Genomic DNA, 21,933 nt, shown 5'->3' on the forward strand with positions numbered 1-21,933 from the left:
TCAAAGAGAGAGCAATTATTCTTCTCTGGATTTACAAAATAAGATCTGCAATGTGTTTTTTTCACTGATCCTTCTATTACTGACATCAATTTGGGGTTTAACCCAGTTTGTCCAGCCATTGATTCATGCATTCTTTTTTGGTCACTGTAGCAAAAAATTATAAAATAATATGTATAGTGTTATTAATTTTCTAAAAAGATAGTATACTTTTGTAAACTAAGGAAAAATCTGGAAGAATATACAGAAAGCAGTTATTAATGGTGAGGTATGGTAATGACAGTGAGAAGTAAAAAGAGGGACTATTTATATGTTTGTGTATTTTTTAAAATTTGTTATGAAAAGTATGTTTAAATTTCTGTAACTCAGTTTATTCTGTTTTTAATTTGAGATGGATGTAAATTATGTGTGAAGTGATAGGGCTTTGGCTGAGTTCTTATCCACCATTTAGTTTCAAGAGATTCGCTAAACTGACCACTTACATAATTCAGTTCCGTTCAGTCGCTCAGTCGTGTCCGACTCTTTCCGCCAGGCTTCCCTGTCCATCATGAACTCCCGGAGTTTACCCAAACTAATGTCCATTGAGTCAGTGATGCCATCCAACCACCTCATCCTCTGTCGTCCTCTTCTCCCACCTTCAATCTTTCCTAGCATCAGGGTCTTTTCAAATGAGTCAGCTCTTCACATCATGTGGCCCCTAGCAAACATTCCTTACAGATTAGCACTAGCCTCTATCTGCCCACTGCATCAACACGTGGCAACACAAGGTATCAATCCTTACAAATATTAGAAAAGATGTATAATTTCAAGAAATAAGTGAAAATAAAGCTGAAGGACTGCTTCAGTCACACAAAGCCACTAACAAATGTGGACTTAGCAGAGTTAGACCATTTCATAATTGAGGAAGAAAAATTTTACATGAATAATAATGATAGGCCATTTGAAATAGAATAATTTGGGTTTCAAAGTATTTAAAGGAACTCTTAAAAAAACATTTTTTCAAAATTTATTTTTTATATATCTTTTTTTCAGAGTTTAAAGTAGTCCATGTTGTTGTTGTTGCTGCTGTTGTTTAGTTGCTAAGTCGTGTCTGACTTTTTGCGACCCCATGAACTGCAGCACGGCAGGCTTCCTTGTCCTTCACTTCAGGTCCATTGAGTCAGTGATGCCATCCAACTATCTCATCCTCTGTCACCCCCTTCTCCCCTTGCCCTCAGTCTTTCCCAGCATCAGATTCTTTTCCATTGAGTCAACTCTTCTCATCAGGTGGCCAAAGTATTAGAGCTTCAGCTTCAGCATCAGTCCTTCCAAAGAATTTTATTCAGGGTTGATTTCCTGTAGGATTGACTAGTTTCATCTCCTTGCTGTCCAAGAGAGACTCTCAAGAGTCTTCTCCAGCACCACAGTTTGAAAACATGAATTCTTCAGCGCTCGCTGCAGATGGTGACTGCAGCCGTGATATTAAAAGACGCTTACTCCTTGGAAGAAAAGTTATGACCAACCTAGATAGCATATTAAAAAGCAGAGACATTACTTTGCCAGCAAAGGTCCGTCTAGTCAAGGCTATGGTTTTTCCAGTAGTCAAGTATGGATGTGAGAGTTGGACTGTGAAGAAGGCTGAGCACTGAAGAATTGATGCTTCTGAACTGTGGTGTTGGAGAAGACTCTTGAGAGTCCCTTGGACTGCAAGGAGATCCAACCAGTCCATTCTGAAAGAGATCAACCCTGGGATTTCTTTGGAAGGAATGATGCTAAAGCTGAAACTCCAGTACTTTGGCCACCTCATGCAAAGAGTTGACTCATTGGAAAAGACTCTGATGCTGGGAGGGATTGGGGGCAGGAGGAGAAGAGGACGACGGAGGATGAGATGGCTGGATGGCATCACTGACTTGATAGACGTGAGTCTGAGTGAACTCCAGGAGTTGGTGATGGACAGGGAGGCCTGGCATGCTGCGATTCATGGGGTCACAAAGAGTTGGACATGACTGAGCGACTGAACTGAACTGAACAGCCTTCTTTTTTTAAAATATAAATTAATTTATTTTAATTGGAGGTTAATTACTTTACAATATTGTATTGGTTTTGCCATACATCAATATGAATCCGCCACAGGTATACACGTGTTCCCCATCCTGAACCCCCCTCACTCCTCCCTCCCCATACCATCCCTCTGGGTCGTCTCAGTGCACCAGCCCCAAGCATCCAGTATCATGCATTGAATCTGGACTGGCGATTCATTTCATATATGATATTATATGTGTTTCAATGCCATTCTCCCAAATCCTCCCTCAGCCAGAAAGAATACATTTGAATCAGTTCTAATGAGGTGGATGAAACTGGAGCCTATTATACAGAGTGAAATAAGCCAGAAAGAAAAACACCAATACAGTATACTAATGCATATATATGGAATTTAGAAAGATGAACAGCCTTCTCTTATGGTCCAACTCTCACACCCGTACATGACTACTGGAAAAACCATAGCTTTAAGTATGTGGACTTTGTCGGCAAAATGATGTCTCTGCTTTTTAATACACTGTCTAGGTTTGTCATAGCTTTTCTTCCAAGGAGCAAGTGTCTTGATTTCATGGCTTCAGTCACCATCTGCTGTGATTTTGGAGCCCAAGAAAATGAAGGAAGCCATAGTGTGCAATAATCTCATTTTCTCAGAAAATCACATCCCAACACATTTTTAAAAGTCAGCATTAATTCTGTGGACTATCTATAACCTGAATTTTCTTGAATATTAGGTAAAATAAACTTATGTTCATAATTTGAATTTTTATTTTTCAGTAGTACCTTTTGTAGGTTACTTATTCATTGTTTACTGTTAAATCTTCATTTTAAGTGTATATATTTTCCTTGGTCATCTTATAGTAATAATAACTCTTAGATAAAAACACCTCCTATTCTATGGATTTTTTCCTGAGTCTTTATTCTTGTTTTCCCCTAATTAAACTGTGTTTTACAGCCTATAAGAAGGTTGATCTGAAAAATGTGATGGATAGAATAGAAGATGTTACAGGTGAGGAAGAACTTACCAAATACATATGATTCTAATTCTTTATACAATTTTGTATTTTTTCCTGGTACTTTCTATTTCTTTTTAAATTATGCTATTTTCTAGTAAAATGATTGTGATTTGATTTCTTAGACTTTGGCTTATCAATTTTTTTGCAGTGATTCAAATATTTTATTACATTTTTCTCTCATTATTTTTTTTAATTTTACTTTATTTTACTTTACAATACTGTATTGGTTTTGCTATACATCAACATGAATCCACCACGGGTGTGCTAACACCTATCCTATCAATGTTTTAACAACAAAACATAGTGCCACATTTTGTTAGATCCTATGATCTAATTTTTTCCAAATTAATCTAAAATATTTACTAAAAATACATGTTAAAGGAATAAAAATAGTTTCATTACTTTGCTGGTAATCCCCCAAATAGAAAATTATGAAAATCCATTACTATGTACTGTGTTCTTTTGTGTCTACTATTAATAAAGTTAAAGAAATAAACACTTCAATTTTCTGCCATAACTGTAGTCAAACAGGACTCACTCAACTTAATAAAGTCATTGATTAGTTAGGGCTAATAGTTAAACAATAATAGATTTCATTATTATATAGAATAATTAAATAGTTATTTAAAAACTCACATGTTACCATTTCTAATTGTTATTTTTTTTTGAAGGAGAGGAAGTTGATGTCAGTGACATGGAAACAGTTCTAGGAAATATGGGAATAGAGCTCACAGATAAAGAACTATCAGAACTGGTGAATAATCTGCCAGTTGATAGTGAGTATTTCTAATAAACTGTAGTCATCTAGGGAATATTATTGTTAAATTGTGAAAATTTCTGAAATTACCTCTACCTCATTGCCTATCAAAAATAATGTTTGAATCTGTTTTACATAATTTTTAATATAAATTTATTTATTTTAATTGGAGGCTAATTACTTTTTTTTAACAATATTGTATTGGTTTTGCCATACATCAACATGAATCTGCCACAGGTATACATGTGTTCCCTATCCTGAACCCCCTCCCCCTTCCCTCCCCATATCATCCCTCTGGGTTATCCCAGTGCACCAGCCCCGAGCATCCAGTATCATGCATTGAACCTGGACTGGCGATTCTTTTCACATATGATAATATACATGTTTCAATGCCATTCTCCCAAATCATCCCACCCTCTCCCTCTCCCACAGAGTCCAAAAGACTGTTCTATACATCTGTTTCTCTTTTGCTGTCTTGCATACAGGGTTATCGTTACCATCTTTCTAAATTCCATATATATGCATTAGTATACTGTATTGGTGTTTTTCTTTCTGGCTTACTTCACTCTGTATAATTGGCTCCAGTTTCATCCACCTCATTAGAACTGATTCAAATGTATTCTTAAATGGTGCTATTATATCTTAAAATATTATCTGTGCCATTAAGTTTTAGTTTGAGAATCAACAATTGCATCATGACTCCTATTATCAAGGTTCAATTATATTTTTTATTATTTTTGATTCTACCAACAGATCCAAAATTTAAGTGAGAACGAATAAGAAAAAGAAGGGAATGATCTAATAGGGGAAAATGAAAATGTCACAAAAGAAAAGGAAAAGATGTTTTTCACTATAGTAGAGTAACAACATCCTCACTTTATGTAATTTCATTACATGTCAGTAATCAGAAAATGTCTAAGTCAATTCACAAAATATGTCTTACTGAATTACTGGTTTCATACTGTCTAGGAAACTCCACATTGCTCTTCTGTGATCTGAATGGTACTTTCTCTTACAGAGGGAAAGGTCTATCAAAAAAGGTTGCTGAATGGTATAAAGTTTCTTAAAGGTGAGTGAGAAACCTAATAAAATGCACATCAATCTGAGATCATCATGTTTGGCATTTACATTGTTTCTTTGTGATTAAACAGTAACCCTGCCACTCAGCACTTGTATTATTTATTTTATAGATCAACCTGTTCTTTAGGAGATCATTTCTTATGGTGTAACCTGGAAAGAATTTCCATGCTATCCAAATTTTGACATAGGAAGAAATTATCAGAGCCCAAGTTGACAAAAGTAAAGGGAAAATTAGGACATCCTCAGTTAAATCAGCAGCAGAGACTAGTAATCTGACATTCAGACAAAACAAAAAATCAACAAAAACCTAGAAAGTCTCTGAGGAAGTGAAGGTACCAATGAACTGAAAGAGATGGACAGGAAGCAGTCCAGGATGGAGATCAGATCTAAGCAAGATTCCCACTCTTCCATCATTACATACCTCCTTCATGATATCTGTCAAATCCATACAACATTCCTACTACTATTAATATTTTTTTATTTTAAATGATTTACTTTTTAACCTATTTTTTAAAAAATTTTAATTGTAATGGAAAGTCAGCATCCCTTAACATAACTAGAAGTTGACTCTTAAACACAGTGAAAACAAGACAGTATTAGTAATATTGGAATTATTGTCACCTTGCTAAAATTTCCTGAGAAGTTATTCAATCACCTTTAAATATTTATGCTGGATATGCTTCTCATGAAGATTAAGATGAAAATAATGAGCTCTAATCCTAACTCTATTATTGATTCTTTGTACTCTTGTAAAGATCTCATTAGGCTTTGGTCTTTTGGATGAAAATGATAATCATAATATTACCTCAGGAATTGTTCATTGCTCAAAATTTACATTTTAGAGACATTAACTTTTTCTTATATATCTCTTTTTATAAGGAGGGAAGATTGATTCTAGTAAAGTGTACACTGTTTTGGAAAACATGGGCATGAACCTCACTGAAAAGGAACTCAAAGATCTAACACAAAATCTGCCAGTTGATGGTGAGCATTTTAGATGTCATTGAACCCTACATAAAAAATAGTCTTATATATCTATCTAACAGTCATTTAAAATGCTTGTTTGACATCAAGAAGTATTATTAAAAGCTTAGAAGAAAAATTCAGATTGAAAGAAAGGACACATGCTGACTCTTACTAGTGTCATGTGCAAATTAGGGAAAGATTTCAAGGTATCTCTCTCTGCTCTTTTTACTCATCCTTTCCTGAATGGACAGGTTTCACAGTCCACCTCTTTAGCCACATTTGCTAATGCTTGGCATCAGTATTTATTGAAAAGTTACTTAATATCAGTATGGCTAGCTTTTGTTTTATCTATTTTAGTTCAGCTAGAGTAGACCTGTTCTCCAATGGCAGCCATCATCATGGCTAGTTACAAAATGTTTTTCTTTGACGAGATCTTTAAGATCTATTCTCTTAGGAACTTTCAAATATGCAATACCGTATTACTAACTGTAATAACCATACTGTACATCACTTCATCATAGCTTATTGATTTTATAACTAGAATTTTGTATTTATTTGTAACTAGAAATTCACTCCAGGAGATAGAGAAGGACAGGGAAGTCCAGCAGGCTGCAGTCTATGGAGTCACAGAGAGTCAGACATAACTCAGCATCTGAAAAACAACAAAGAAATGTGTACTTTCGAAAAGCTAGCTTTTCTGCAGCAAATGCATGCATGCATGCTAAGTCACTTCAGTTGTGTCCAACTCTATGCAACCCTATGGACTGTAACCTGCCAGGCTCCTCTGTCCATGGGATTCTCCAGGCAAGTATACTGGAGTGGGTTACCATGCCCTCCTCCAGGGGATCTTCCTAACTCAGGGATTGAACCCAAGCCTCTTAAGTCTCCTGCATTACAGGCAGATTCATTACCATTAGTGCCACGTGGGAGGCCCTCTACAACAAATAAATGCTGCTAAATTCATCTGCTGCATACAACATTGTTTTCTTACATTCCTTGTTGTATTTCTATCTAATTTATTCCTTTTCTTACAGTTAATGGTAAAGTTGATCTGGAAAAGGTGATGAATGAAGTGAAACCTTTTTCAGGTGAGTAAGACATTAGTAAAACGTATTTAATTGAATTCATACCCTGTATTATATTTTGCATAGTGTTTTCTCAATATTACAATATTGTAAAGTAATTAGCCACCAATTAAATAAATTTAAATTTTAAAAATAATGAAAAATAAACCTGTAACCTACAAGGTAAACTTATTAATGTTATACTTTACATATTTATTATGAAATATGTATACCTTAACTTTTCTTCTTAATTGACTTCAGATTATCTAGGATTCAGCCATGAAAATAGTGGTGATGTTTGAATAATAAATTATATTTTCTGTTATTTCCAGCAATATTATGCTGGTTTTAACCAGTGTTTAGATCAGTGGTCACAAATTAGACATCCATGAGTTTAATTCAATCTGTAGTCAAGTTTTATAAAATCTGAATTCCTTCACAATAGCTGGCATGTTTTTTTGGACAAGGCATGTGCTGTCCACTTCACTATAGCCAGTTTCACTCATTTTTTCTATCTCCAGGCTCCTGCAAGCTTTTGAGTTAATAACTATTAGTTTACATAGCCAAAATCTAGATAGTCACAGAGTATAGGAAGGTGGATATTTTTAGAAAATTTAATTGATAGGATTGCCATAATAATCTCATGATTTCAGCATTAAAAATAAAAAAGACTAGATACTTTAAATTACTGACCTATTGCATAATCTAATTTTCTTCAATGATGTCTTGTCATTAGGCTTAAGAGACTACTCTCTTTATGAAGTATAAAGGAATAAATTCTGGTTCACTATCTGTAAACACTGTTCAAATATGTGAGAATATGGAAGTGAGGATAACATTAAATGAGCCAGTTTTTAAATTTTTTAGATAACTATGATGTCCTAAAATTACCATCTGTTAATCCTTTTTTTCTTTCAAAGGAGACAAAGTTGATACTAGTAAACTTGAAAATGTTTTGGGAAACTTGGGGATTAAGCTCACATCTAATGAACGCTTGAATTTGCTGGAGACACTGCCAGTTAATGGTAAGATTTGTGGGTGCTATCTGGGTTTTTAAAGAAGTCTGATTTTGTGGAAATATTTGAAAAATTCCAAAATAGAGTGAAAATGCTTGAAAACTGTTAAAAAGTTAATGCTACTATAAAGAAAAGATTCATTGCTTAGATTTATATTTAAAAATCATCAATCTAACCTTTTCAGCTATAAATTATAAGTTTTGCCTTTGCTATCAAAAACAAAGTTCATCCCTGAGCCCTCAGATTGTTAATCAGCTGGGTTTGAAAATAGATTATTTTTTAAAAAAGAAGAAGGGTATGTCCCAGGTGGCTCAGTTGGTAAAGAATCTGCCTGCTAAGGCAGAAGACACGAGTGTGGGTTAGATCCCTGGGTCAGGAAGATCCCCCAGAGGAAGAAATGGCAACCCATGGAAAATTCCATGGACAGAGGAGCCTGGTGGTAGTCAGGTATGACTGAGCACACACACACCACCACCACCAAAAAGAAGAAGAAAGAAGGAGCAAGAGAAACAGGAGTAAAGAGAAGATAAAAAACAACAACAACAAAAATAGCTATGTGTGTTTCTGCAGCATAAAAATGTATATTTTACCAATAAGTGGATAATTTTGTACATTCAGAAAAAACTGCAGTTCTTAACTATCTAGTTAAATGAAATTTTTAAATTAAGGAAATAAAAAATGTTTTTAATTTCATAACACAAAGATAACCACTATTAATATTTTGAAACCTTTCCTTCTGGTGTTTTTAAGATAGATAGCCAGATACATACATTCATACATAATATTGTGAGTATATAAATTTATTTATAATGCTTATTTCTTCACAATTTAATATGTCTTCATCATAGAAACCTTGATAATGCAGGTAAGCAAAAACAGAACCATCTTTCTTCCTACCTCAAAGCAGTAAATAATGTAAAAAATCTGAGGTTTATTTTTCCAGTTCTTCATCTATAAATAGGCATCCTTTTTATTTTTGGCAACCTTGTAGATACATTTTGGCAAACATCCTAAAATTTAGTGAGATTGTATTCCTTTAAATAGAGTTGCAAAATATTTTGTTTTGCCACATTTCATTCCAGAATATTGTAATTTGAACTCTCACAAATAGTATTTGAGAATATTATTTTCCTTACGTTGTCAATACAGTAAAAAAAGAACATCTCATTATTATGATTAGCTTTGTAATCCTTTACCACTGTGAGTGAACATTTTGGTATATCTGTTATCTATTTGCATTTTAAATGTTCTTCAGGCAAAATTTTCTAAATTCTTTCTTTCTGAAATTAAGAGATTTGTACTACCTTTTGATTCCTAAATTCTTTTCTAAAATTCATTTCTAAAATATCTTGTTTTTTTATAGCTGATGGAAAAGTGTATCAGAAAAGGTTGATGAAGGGCATAAAATCTCTCAAACGTGAGTAAGAAGCATGCTAAAAAGACTTAATCTGAAACCTTTATTTCTGTTGGCAAAATATACATCCTCCTTTCCTATATAATTGAGTCTTTATTTATACTTCTTTCAGTAGATCTGCATTTTGCCAGGTATTTACCAAGTACTTTTCTGTACTAAGATTTGGCAGGAAACTTTCTAAATTTTCGTAACTCAGCCCCAGAGAAATAAAATTCATTTTAAAATACAAACAAAAGGTGAAGAATGAAGGCTGTCAGATTAAGATTTAGGTCTAAAGCAGAAACTATTTGAAATTATAGGCAACAAAAATAATGACTATTTTGCAGAATATTATGTCAGTCACCTCTAGCTCTAGCTTTTCAATATTCCCAACACAAAATTGGAGGTAATTAATTCTAATTTTTATTGTATTAGCTGAACAAGACTGACATTTTGGTGTTTGTCTTGAAAATGTTAACAATAATACTAAGAAATGAATGAAGTATTTTTATTGTAATAAAATACATGCTCAGTAAAGATGAATGTTAATATAGACTGAATGTGTTTTAGAATCATTCACTTTTACTATATTTCTTTCCTATCCTCTATTATTTAGGAGGCAATATTGATGTCAATAAGCTGGACACTTTTTTAGAAAGCATGGGAATCAACATCACAGAAGAAGAATTCATGGATTTGATAGAAAAACTACCATGTGATGGTGAGCATTGTAATCACTCATACTTTTTCAGGCTTATTGAGTCGTTTTTTTCTGTCCATCTTTACTGAGATACACTGACGTGTAACATGGTGTAAGTTTAAGGTGCACAGTCTGTTGATTTGATAGACATATATTGCAAAATGACTATCACCGTAGTGTTAGCTGACACCTCCAACATATCACATTATTATAATTCTTTTCTAACATTTGAGATTTAGTCTCCAAACAGATTTCAAGTATACAATTAGTATTATTAACTACAGTTTTTATCATATAAAATGTAGCGTTCTATACATTAGATACTCAGAATTTGTTCACCTTATAACTGGAAGTTTGTACCCTTTGACCAACGTCTCCCCATTTCTCCACCCCCCCAGCCCCTGGTAACTCTCATTCTCTGTTTCTGTGGGCTCTGCTTTTATATGTATGTACACATCTATGTATGTTTATATGGGTGGTATCATATATTAGTCTCTCTCAGTCTGATTTGTTTCAGTTAGCATAATGCACTCAGAGTCCATCCATGTTATCACACATGGGAAGATATCCTTCATTATCATGACTGAATAACTATTCATTGTGTATAATACATCACATCTTCTTTATTCATCCATTGACAGATACTTAGTTGGTTTTCATATCTTGACTATTGTGAATAATGCTGTAATGAACATGGAAGCACATATGTCTCTTTGAAATTCTGTTTTCATTTGCTTTGTATATATACCCACAAGTGAAATTGTTGGATCATATGGTCAGTTCAGTTGCTCAGTCGTGTCCAACTCTTTGTGACCCCATGGACTGTAGCGTGTCAGGCCTCTCTGTCCATCACCAACTCCAAGAGCCTGCTTAAACTCATGTCCATTGAGTCGGTGATGCCAACCAACTCATTTCATCCTCTCATCCTCTGTTGTCCCCTTCTCCTCCTGCCTTCAGTCTTTCCCAGCATCAGGGTCTTTTCCAATGGGTCAGTTCTTCGCTGGTAGCAAAGTATTGGAGCTTCAGCTTTAGCATCAGTCCTTCCAGTGAATATTCAGGACTGAGTTCCTTTAGGATTGACTGGTTTGATCTCTTTGCAGTCCAAGGATCATATGGTACATCTGTAATTAATTTCTTGAGGACCTTCCATGCTGTTTTCCACAGTGGCTGTACCGGTTTACAGTGAACAAATATTCCCTCTTCTACACATCCTCCCCAGCATTTATCTCTTGTCTTTTGTTAGAATGATAATAGTCATTCTTACAGTTGTGAAGTGTTAGCTCATCATTACTTTTGTTACCTATAATTTCAAATTGTTTCTGCTTTAGACCCAAATCTTAATCTGACAGCCTTCATTCTTCACCTTTTGCTTTGTATTTTAAAATGAATTTTATTTCCAAGAAAGTTTTCGGCCAAATATTAGTACAGAAAAGTACTTGGTAAATACCTGGCAAATGCAAATCTACTGAAGGAAGCATAAATAAAGACTCAGTCCCAACAAACTTAGCTCAACTATCCCAACTCAATCCCAGCTCAACCAAAATTGCTCATTTTGGTTTTGTATATCTCTGGTAATTAGTGACATTGAACTTCTTTTCATGTACATGATGGCCATTGTATGCCTTCTCTGACATACAAAGATGATTGTTCAGTTCCTCTGCCTATTTTTAATTGAATCATTTTTATATTGAGTATACATTTTGAATATTATATATTTCACATTAATTCCTTATTAGATATGTGGTTTGCAAATATTTTCTCCCATTCCATAGCTTGCCTTTTTATTTTGCTTATTGTTTCTTTTGCTGTGCAGAAGCCTTTTGGTTTGATATCATCTCACTGGTTTATTTTTTGTTGTTGTTGCTTGTGCTTTTGTTGTCATATCCAAAAACTCATTGCCAAGATTTGCATCAAACAGATTTTTCCCTGTGTTTTTTTTCAGGAGTTTTACAGGTTCAGGTGTTGCATTTAACTGTATAATCCATTTTGACCCTGATTTTGTGAGTGGTATAGAATAAGTAGTCCAGTTTCATTATTTTGCATGTGGTTATCCAGTTTTCTGAGCTCTGTTTATTAAAGAGACTGTCATTTTCCTATTGAGTATTATTGGATGCCTTGTTGGCAGTTAACTGTTAATCTTATACCTGTACTTATTCTATGCATTTCAGTCTAGGAAAGTCTTTTTATCTAGTATGACAAGGTCAAGTGGTTGGTCAGATAATCTAAAAATCCAGCTAAAATAAAGAATCATAAAAATGATATTTACATACTTTAAATATTTTATTTGACTGAAAAAAATTGGGCCAATGTCATTTTTATTTAATGTAGTTATGCTTTGGGGGGATTTTCTTGCACAAACATACCCATTTATCATCTACTCTCCCATTTTTAGTTTCTCTTAAGTGGAGCAAAGTGATTTTTTTTTAAGTTGAGCAGAAATCTTAGAGTCCATCTAGATTTTAATTCTTTCTTCAATCTTTCTACAGTTACCTTATCCACACCAAATTCAACAGAACTATTTTTTAGTAAACTTGCCTTCACATAAACTTTCCAAATTATTCAAATTTGTTTTTATAACTCGTTTTTCTATTTATAGTTCATCAGTTTACGTAATGATTACGTTATCACCAATTTAATAAGTATAACTATTTATAAACAAGTCTGGAAATAAACTCAAAAACTCAACCCATAAGAACACAGATGCACTGGCTTACTAAAGCATAACCTACTAGATATGAAAATTATGGCATTCCATTAGTATCAGTCTAAATATTTTGCAGTAAGAATGAAGAATGAAGTTCAGACTGTCAGACTGTTTAAATGCAGGTCAATTAAGAGGTCTTCTCTTGTATCAATAAATTTCTATTGAGACATAGATTGTCCACTGGCAATCTCGAACTCAACATATAAAACGTAACTATTCTCCATATTAAATTCATTTCTAATTTTTGGGGAGGGGGGTTGTGTGTGTGTCTGTGTTTTGTGTATGTGTATGTGTGTGTGTGTATTTTTGTCAAAGCTATGGTTTTTTCCAGTAGTCACGTACAGATGTGAGTTGGGCCATAAAGAAGGCTGAGCACCGAAAAATTGATGCTTTTGAACTGTGGTGTTGGAGGAGATTGTTGAGAGTCCCTTGTACAGGAAGGAGATCAAACCAGTCAATCCTAAAGGAAATCAGTCTTGAATATTCATTAGAAGGACTGAAGCTGAAGCTGAAGTGCCAAACTTTGGCCACCTGATGTGAAGAACTGACTCATTGGAAAAGACCCTCATGTTGGGAAAGATAGAAGGTGGGAGGAGAAGGGGACGACAGAGGAAGAGATGGTTGGATGGTATCACTGACTCAATGGACATGGGTTTGAGCAAGTTCCAGGAGATGCTGAAGGACAGGGAAGCCTGACATGCTGCAGTTCATGGGGTCACAGAGAGTCAGACATGACTGAGTGACTGAACAGCAACATTTCTGTATCCCTATAATCCACCACAATTACTCATGAAAGAATCCACATATTATCTTTGACTTACACTCCCTCCTCTTTTCCCTTAAAACAAAATCTCAATTTTATCCCTGCTACTTAATTCAAAACTCATCATCCTGGCTAAGACTACTACAGAAGCCTCCTGACTGGTCTGTCAGCCATATTATTGCCTTAAGTTCATTCTGATCACACTAGCCATGATGACTTAACAACTAAGATGAAAATCTGACCTCAGATTAAAAATCAGTGACCCCCTCATAGCTTTTATGCATTGTTTTCCAATATGCCAGACAGTGCTAAGCATTTTTATCGATTTTCTCATTCAATTTATTCATTCATGTATCATATCTATTGAACACCTGACACCCAGCATTTTCTGCTTCAGCCTTAGAGATACAGCCATTGTTGTTGTTGTTCAGTCATGAAGTCATGTCCTGCTCCTTGCAGCCCCATGGACTGCAGCATGCCACGCTTCCTTGTCCTACACTGTCTTCCGGAATTTACTCAAATTCATGTCCACTGAATTGGTGATACCATCCAACCATCTAATCTTCTGTCACCCTCTTCTCCTTTTGCCTTCAATCTTTGGGCTTCCCTTGTGGCTCAGCTGGTAAAGAATTTGCCTGCAATGTGGGAGACCTGGGTTTGATCCCTGGCTTGGGAAGATCCCCTGAAGAAGGGAAAGGCTACCCACTTCAGTATTCTGGCCTGGTGAATTCCACGGACTATACATACACTCTGTAGGGTTGCAAAGAGTCGTATGTGGCTGAAAGACTTTCACTTTCACTTTTCCTAGTATCAGGGTTTTTTCCAGTGGGTTGACTCTTCACATCAGGTAGCCAAAGTTTTGGAGCTTTAGCTTCAACATCAGTCCTTCCAATGAATATTCAGGGTTGACTTCCTTTAGGATTTACTAGTTTGATCTTCTCGCAGCCCAGGTGTCTCTCAAGAGTCTTCTCCAGCACCACAATTTGAAAGCATCAATTCTTTGGCACTGAGCCTTCTTTATGGTCTGACTCTCACATCTGTACATGACTACTGGAAAAACCGTAGCTTTGACTATACAGACTTCTGTCAGCAAAGTGATGTCTCTGCTTTTTAATATGCTGTCTAGGTTTGTCATAGCTTTCCTTCCAAGGAGCAAGCGTCTTCTAATTTAATGGCTGCAGTCTCTGTCCGCAGTGATTTTGGAGCCCAAGAAAATAAAATCTGCCATTGCTTCCATTTTTTCCCCTTGTATTTGCCATAAAGTCTTGGAACCAGGGGCTTCCCAGGTGGCTCAGTGGGTAAATAATCCCTCTGTAATACAAGAGATGCAGGCAGAAGCAGGTTCAGTCCCCAAGTTGGGAAGATCCCCTGGAGGAGGGCATTTCAACTTACTCTGGTATTCTTGCCTGGAGAAACCCATGGACAGAGAAGCCTGATGGACTATAGGCCACAGGGCAGCAAAGAGTCGGACATGACTGAAGTGACTAAGCATGCACTCACACACGATGGGACCAGAAGCCATGATCTTAGTTTGATAAATGTGGAGGTTTAAGCCAGCTTTTTCACTCTTTTTCACCCTCATCAAGAGGCTCTTAGTTCCTCTTCACTTTCTGCCATTAGAGTGGTATCATCTGCATATCTGAGGTTGCTGAAGATTTTTCCAGCAATCTTGATTCCAGCTTGTGATTCATCCAGCCCTGCATTTCACATGATGTACGCTGCATATAAGTTAAATAAGCAGGGTGACAATATACAGCCTTGTCAAACTTCTTTTCCAATTTTGGACCAGTCATTTGTTCCCCTACATGGATTACAACCTTGTCATGGCAAAGGGGCTTGTATAACTCAATGAAGCTATGATCCATCTTTGCAGGGCCATGCAAGAGGAATGGGTCATAATGAAATGTTCTGACAAAACATGTCTACTGGAGAGAAGGGATTGGCAAACCTGCTCTAGTAGTCTTGCCATGAGAACCACATGAATGGTATGAAGTGGTAAAAAGATATGATACCAGAGGGATTCCCCAATGGCTCAGATGGTAAAGAATCTGCCTGCAATTCAGGAGACATGGGTTAGATTCCTGGGTCAGGAAGATTCCCTGGAGAAGGGAATGGCAACCCACTCCAATATTCTTGCCCAGAGAATCCCATGGACAGAGGAGGCTGGCGAGCTACAGTCCATGGAGTCGCACAGAGTCAGACATGACTGAGTGACTAACACACACACACACACATGATACTGGAAGATGAGCCCCCCAGGTTGAAAGGTGTCCAATATGCTACTAGGGAAGAGTGGAAGACATACTAATAGCTCCAGGAAGAATGAAGTGGCTGGGCCAACGGAAAAAGCACTTAATTGTGGATGTGTCTGGTGGTGAAAGTAAAGTCTGATGCTGTGAAGAACAATATTACATAGGGACCTGAAATGTTAGGTCCATGAATCAAGGTAAATTGGACATGGTCAAGCAGGAGATGGCAAGAGTGAACAACAGCATCTTAGGAATCAGTGAACTAAAATGGACAAGAATGGGCAAGTTTACTTCAGGTGACCATTATATCTACTACTGCAGGCAAGAATCCCTTAGAAGAAATGGAGTAGCCCTCATAGTCAACAAGAGTCCGAAATGCAGTGCTTGGGTGCAGCCTCAAAAATGAAATAATGATCTCAGTTCATTTCCAAGGCAAACCATTCAGTATCACAGTAATCCAAGTCTATGCCTCAACCACTAATGCTGAAGAAGCTGAAGTTGACCGGTTTTATGAACACCTACAAGACCTTCCAGAACTAACAGCAAAAAAAGATGTCCTTTCATCATAGGGAATTGGAATGCAAAAGAGATACAGTTATAAACAAAACAAATTAATATAAACTTTGTGGAGCCAGAATTTTCATCTTTTTTTCTGCTGTTTTCCCAGATCCAGACAGTCTGATGTCAAAGTCTTAACTGTTAACTCCAACCAGCCTTTTTTGCCTCATCTTTCCATTCTCTACATGGCATTTTTCGCTTAGGCAAAATTTAAAAGCTTTAGTTCACCACACAATTTGCTCTTCATTGCTCCTTTTCCTGGCATTCTTTGTCTTTTTCCAATTATATAAAATGACATAATACCATAAAAAATAGCCTTAAATGTATACCAGCCATATATTATCAGTAATTACTAGGGAAATATGAAGTTAGAAACATGAATCCAAGAGACTTAGAAAACATTTTGCCTAAGATAAACTATGATTTAAGCAATCTAAATCCCTGTTGTAGATAATGGAGCTATCCTTTAAAGTCCAGGAATCATAAATTTTAAAAGGACAGAACATAGTCAATAGCCTTCATCCAGACTTGACTTCTTAATTTAAGAACTTTGCAGTTTTTGCTTTTTTTCTGAGTTGGGGTTTATCAATGTCTAAATTTTACCGTGTCTTATAGATGAAGAGAAGATCAAAGTAGACACAGTGATGAAAGAACTGAGTACTGTTTTAGGTAAGTAAAATATTTCTTAATTCTTAACTGTGTTTTAATGATATTTCTCCCATCCCTTCATTCCATTAATTTGCTATTCTAACCTTTCATTAACTAAACATTCTCATTTATCTGCTATGATTACCCATGCTTTTGCAACAGAGGTACTAGGAAGATAGGTACACAAGACAAGAATTTCAAAATTTGGGCAATAACTGAGATACTATATATAGACATAATTATTTGAATCTGTCATCAACATCACAATTTTCTGGACAATTATATTATATGTAGAATTTTCCCCAACATTATGAGAAGGTATCTTTTATTATAAGAGACAATGTTATATTTCTAAATCTGGTATTTACTCTTCATAATTCAATAGCTGTCCTTAGGGTCTTGATTTTCTAGCAATAAAGTATGCTGCTGTACAAACATGTGTTTTGTTTATTTTTTGTAATTTGGATTCATTTGATAATGTTCCATAGCTTGACAACAGCCTTTTCCAAAATAGTATGGAAATATTTGTAGTCCTACTTCCACAATTTGATTCTCTATCAACCAAGGCCACAAGAAAGACAATTAGGAGCTGTCCAGACTTTCTCCTATTCTCTGAATAGGACATGGACTGTATTTTATACTAGGTCAGCCAAGGTGAGACTCAACTTTTTTTTATTCCCATGAATGATATGCATTATACTTGGGAATCTGTTCCACCAGGTAGCTATTTCCTCAGAAAAAATTCTATCCCTTTGGACTCTTCATAAAGATACAAGATCTACTGAGACTGTTGGAAAGAAATGCACTTAGAATCATCTCTATAAAAGCTGGCTTAAAACTCAGCATTTGAAACACTAATATCATAGCATCAAGTACCATCACTTCATGGCAATTAGGTAGAGAAAAAGTGGAAGCAGTGGCAGATTTTGTTTTCTTGGGCTCCAAAATCACTACAGATGGTGACTGCAGCCACAAAATTAGAGACACATGCTCACTGGAAGAAAAGCTATGACTAACCTAGACAGCATATTAAAAAGCAGAGACTTCACTTTGTCAACAAAGGTCTGTATAGTCAAAGCTATAGTTTTTCCAGTAGTCATGTATAGATGTGAGAGTTGGGCCATAAAGAAGGCTGAGCACTAAAAAACTGATGCTTTCAAACTGTGGTGCTGGAGAGGACTCTTCAGAGTTCCTTGATCAGCAAAGAGATCAAACCAGTCAATCCTAAAGGAAGTCAACCCTGAATATTCACTGGAAGAACTGATGCTGAAGCTGAAGCTCCAGTATTTTGGAAACCTGATGCAAAGAGCCAACTCACTGGAAAAGACACTGATACTGAGAAAGACTGAGGAAAGAGAAGGGGGTAACAGAGGATGAGATGGCTAAATGGCATCACTGACTCAATGGACATGAGTTTGAGCAAACTCCAGGAAACAGGGAAGAACAGGGAAGACTGACGTGCTGTAGTCCATTGTGGTTGCAAGGAGTAGGACATGACTTAGCAGCTGAACAACAAGAACATAACCAGAATTCTTTAAGTTGGCTTGCCAGTAAAAAGCTGAATTATAAAGTTAGGACTGTTCTAACTCTAGTAAAGTGATTGTCTCTAATAAAATTAACCTTCAATAAGTTTTTATTAGTAGTAAGGGAGATTATGATTGGCTAAGTCAGAAGTGTATGAAATTAAACAAGTAAAAAGAAAAACATGAAAAAATAAGAATAAAAATGTATGAAAAGTATACAGTGCACTGACAGTCAGTGTTTTCTTATTCTAATGGTCTTGGGTGGAAGCTTTCGACTTTATGTAATTTTTGTTTCTGTGGAGCTTGGATCTCGGGTCAGCAAGTGACTTACATGAGAAAGTGAAAATGCAAGTGTTAGTCACTCAGACATTTCCGACTCTACAACTCCATGGACTGTAGCCCTCCAGGCTTCTCTATCCATGGAATTCTCCAGGCAAGAATGCTAGAGAGGGTTTCCATTCCCTTCTCCAGGAAATCTTCCCAACCCAGCAATTAAACCTGGGTCTCCGACATTTCAGGCAGATTCTTTACTCTCTGAACCACTAAGGAAGCAACAACCTGCTTATTGAAGCTCTCAGTGGTCCTTAATGGTGTAACGTTCCAGTTCCGATGTCTCTTCTATTTTACCAGAGGTTTTGGTATTCAAAAGACAATGAAGTTTCTAATTATGCAGAAGATCTTATATAGTCATGAATGATAACCAAAATAAAATGAATTCTCTAAAATTGAATAGATAAGTTGGAATGCCCTAAGTAGTTACAGTAGGGTAGTGTATCTACAAGTTTGTTAGCCAGTCTGAGTGTTATGAATTTTTGACATGAGAATGTTAAAAATCCATCCAGGAGGCTTCGCTGGTGGTCCAATGGTTAAGAAAAATCACTTTCTAATGCAAGGAACATGAACTCAATCCCTGGTCCCTGGTTGGGGAACCAAGATCCTCCATGCCATGGGGCACCAAAGTCCATGTGTCACAATTACTGAGCTTGTGAACTCTAGAGCCCGCACACCCGCAATGAAAGATCCCTCATGGTGCAACTAAGACCTGAGGCAGCCATAAATAAATAAATAGTTTTTAAAAATCCACCCAGAAAATAAACATACTATTAGTACATGTTCATAACTCAGAAGCAACTGTATAAAACCCTTTTGGATATGTTTAAAAGGTCCCTTAAGGTGTGGTTCTAATCAAAGTCTCACAGTTACAGGTTTTCTAGAATTATTCTAGTTTCAGAGGAGGTGTGAATTGGCCATGTACTCTGATATAATGCACAAATGTCCTAATCAGTGTTTAACAATGTGGCAAATTTATTTCTGTAGTAGTCCATTGTTTTATGTAGTGTTTTAGCAAGTATCCCTTTGAAATTTTATCTGGTGCAACTAAGGAGCAATCCTGACTTTGCCAGATGTATCCTCATTGATATTGTAACCTGATCATTCCAATAGCTTCCTTATAAAATTAGGTAGAATTTTGTGCTTTTAAATGGAATCTTTGAACCTGATCCTACACTTGTTTTTCTGATCTATAAGAGGTCCTTCAAAAAGGACTTTGGGTGCATTTTTCTTCTCAATAGTTATGTGAATCCTTAAAGTGAACAATGAAGGAAAAATGAATCCACTTCTGTTCCTCGTAATTGCATAGTTGGACCCCCGGCATGAGAGAGGGTTATCACTACGAAAGCTGCATCAAGTTGCCCTGCCCTACCTCCTCCATGGAGTGGGCTCCGTTGCTCTCTGGCCATACCCTATGTAGGCTTCTGTTTGACCCAGTTGTGTGGAAATGATGATAGGAGTGCTCCAGCTTGTTTCATTAACAGCAAAGAAGATCCAATAATAAATGAAATAGAAAAGACCATTTTTATCGTAAAAATTCAGTAATATATCTTTCCCAAGCTCTGAAGCTGACATAATCAGAGGAAACTCATTTATCTCTGGAATTACAAAGGAATAGCCATATAAAATAACTGCTTTTCATTACAGAGGAATGAGAAGGATTAGAACAAAAGAAAAGGTGAGAGCTCAGTAGAACACAAACAAGTATGTATCTACCCATATACACTTTTCACATATGTTCTGAGAATACTCCCATTTCTAGCAGCATGGTGTGCTATGTGTCTGGATATTGAAAACAACTAATAATGTGGATAGAATCTAATTTTAAAAGAATTCTTAAATGTTTCCATAAATGCATATACTTAAGGAATATTCATACCAAAAGCCTGGAACCCAAAGAAGAAAAGTCCTGAAGCCACATTTCACTCTCTAAGCATTTGCTGAACTAAGTGAATCTAAGCAGTTTTGACGGTCTGCCAGAACTCAGTGGAAAGGAAGCAAAACCCAGAGCCCACCCAAAGTAGGAAATATGGTGGGTTTGATCCATTGGTCGGGAAGACCCACTGGAGAAAGAAATGGCTACCCACTCCAGTATTCTTGCCTGGAGAATTCCATGGACAGAGGAGACTGGTGGGCTACAGTCCATAGGGTTGCAAAGAGTCAGTCACTACTGAACAACTAAGCATACCTACCCTAAAGCTAAGACTTGAAAAGGTATGTATATAGCGTAAGAGCAAATTAGAAATATGTTTCTGGACCACAAGGAAGACTGTCTAACTCAATTTATAAACACAAGATGAGCTTTACACAGGCTTACTTATCAAATTTTCACTAACTTAGTCTGAGAATTTAGTTTAAAGTAATCCTGAAAGAAATTTGGAACTGTGGTGTTGGAGAAGACTCTTGAGAGTCCCTTGGACTGCAAGGAGATCAAACCAGTCAACCTAAAGGAAATCAGTCCTGAATTCATTGGAAGGACTGATGCTGCAGCTGAAACTCCAATACTTTGGCCACCTGATATGAAGAACTGACTCATTGGGAAAGACCCTGATGCTGGGAAAGATTGAAGGAGGGAAGAGAAGGTGACGACAGAGGATGAGATCACCAGAGGTTGGATCACCAACTCAATAGACATGAGTTTGAGCAAGCTCCAGAATTTGGTGAAGGACAGGGAAGCCTGGCATGCTGCAGTCCATGGGGTCACAAAGAGTCAGACATGACTGATCAACTGAACTGAACTGAATTCTAGAAGACGAATGCCCCAGGCAACTGACATAAGCAAATTCTGATCTTCCTCTGAAGTATTCCTATTCTGAAGGATACTCATCTTCTCAAACAAAGAATTTCACATACACAGAAGTTCCTGGTCTAAAATTACTAAACACATTGGCACAATAAGTAACTAAGCATGGCATGATGAGTAACAGCCATCATAAATAACATATGGCAGAATTAGATTTAGATTTTGGAATTATCAGACAAAAAACATAAATAAACATTCTTAATATAGTCTAAGAATTAAAAAAGAGGCCCTGAATATGTGAGGGAAGAGCAAACAGATTTGATAAAGAACCAAAGAGATCTTCAAGAAATGAAAACAATAGAAATTTAAAACATTAGATGGATTGAATGGTAACTTTAAAAAAGCTGAAG

This window comes from Capra hircus, chromosome 19 (genome assembly GCF_001704415.2).
Source record: "Capra hircus breed San Clemente chromosome 19, ASM170441v1, whole genome shotgun sequence".
Lineage (NCBI taxonomy): Eukaryota > Metazoa > Chordata > Mammalia > Artiodactyla > Bovidae > Capra > Capra hircus.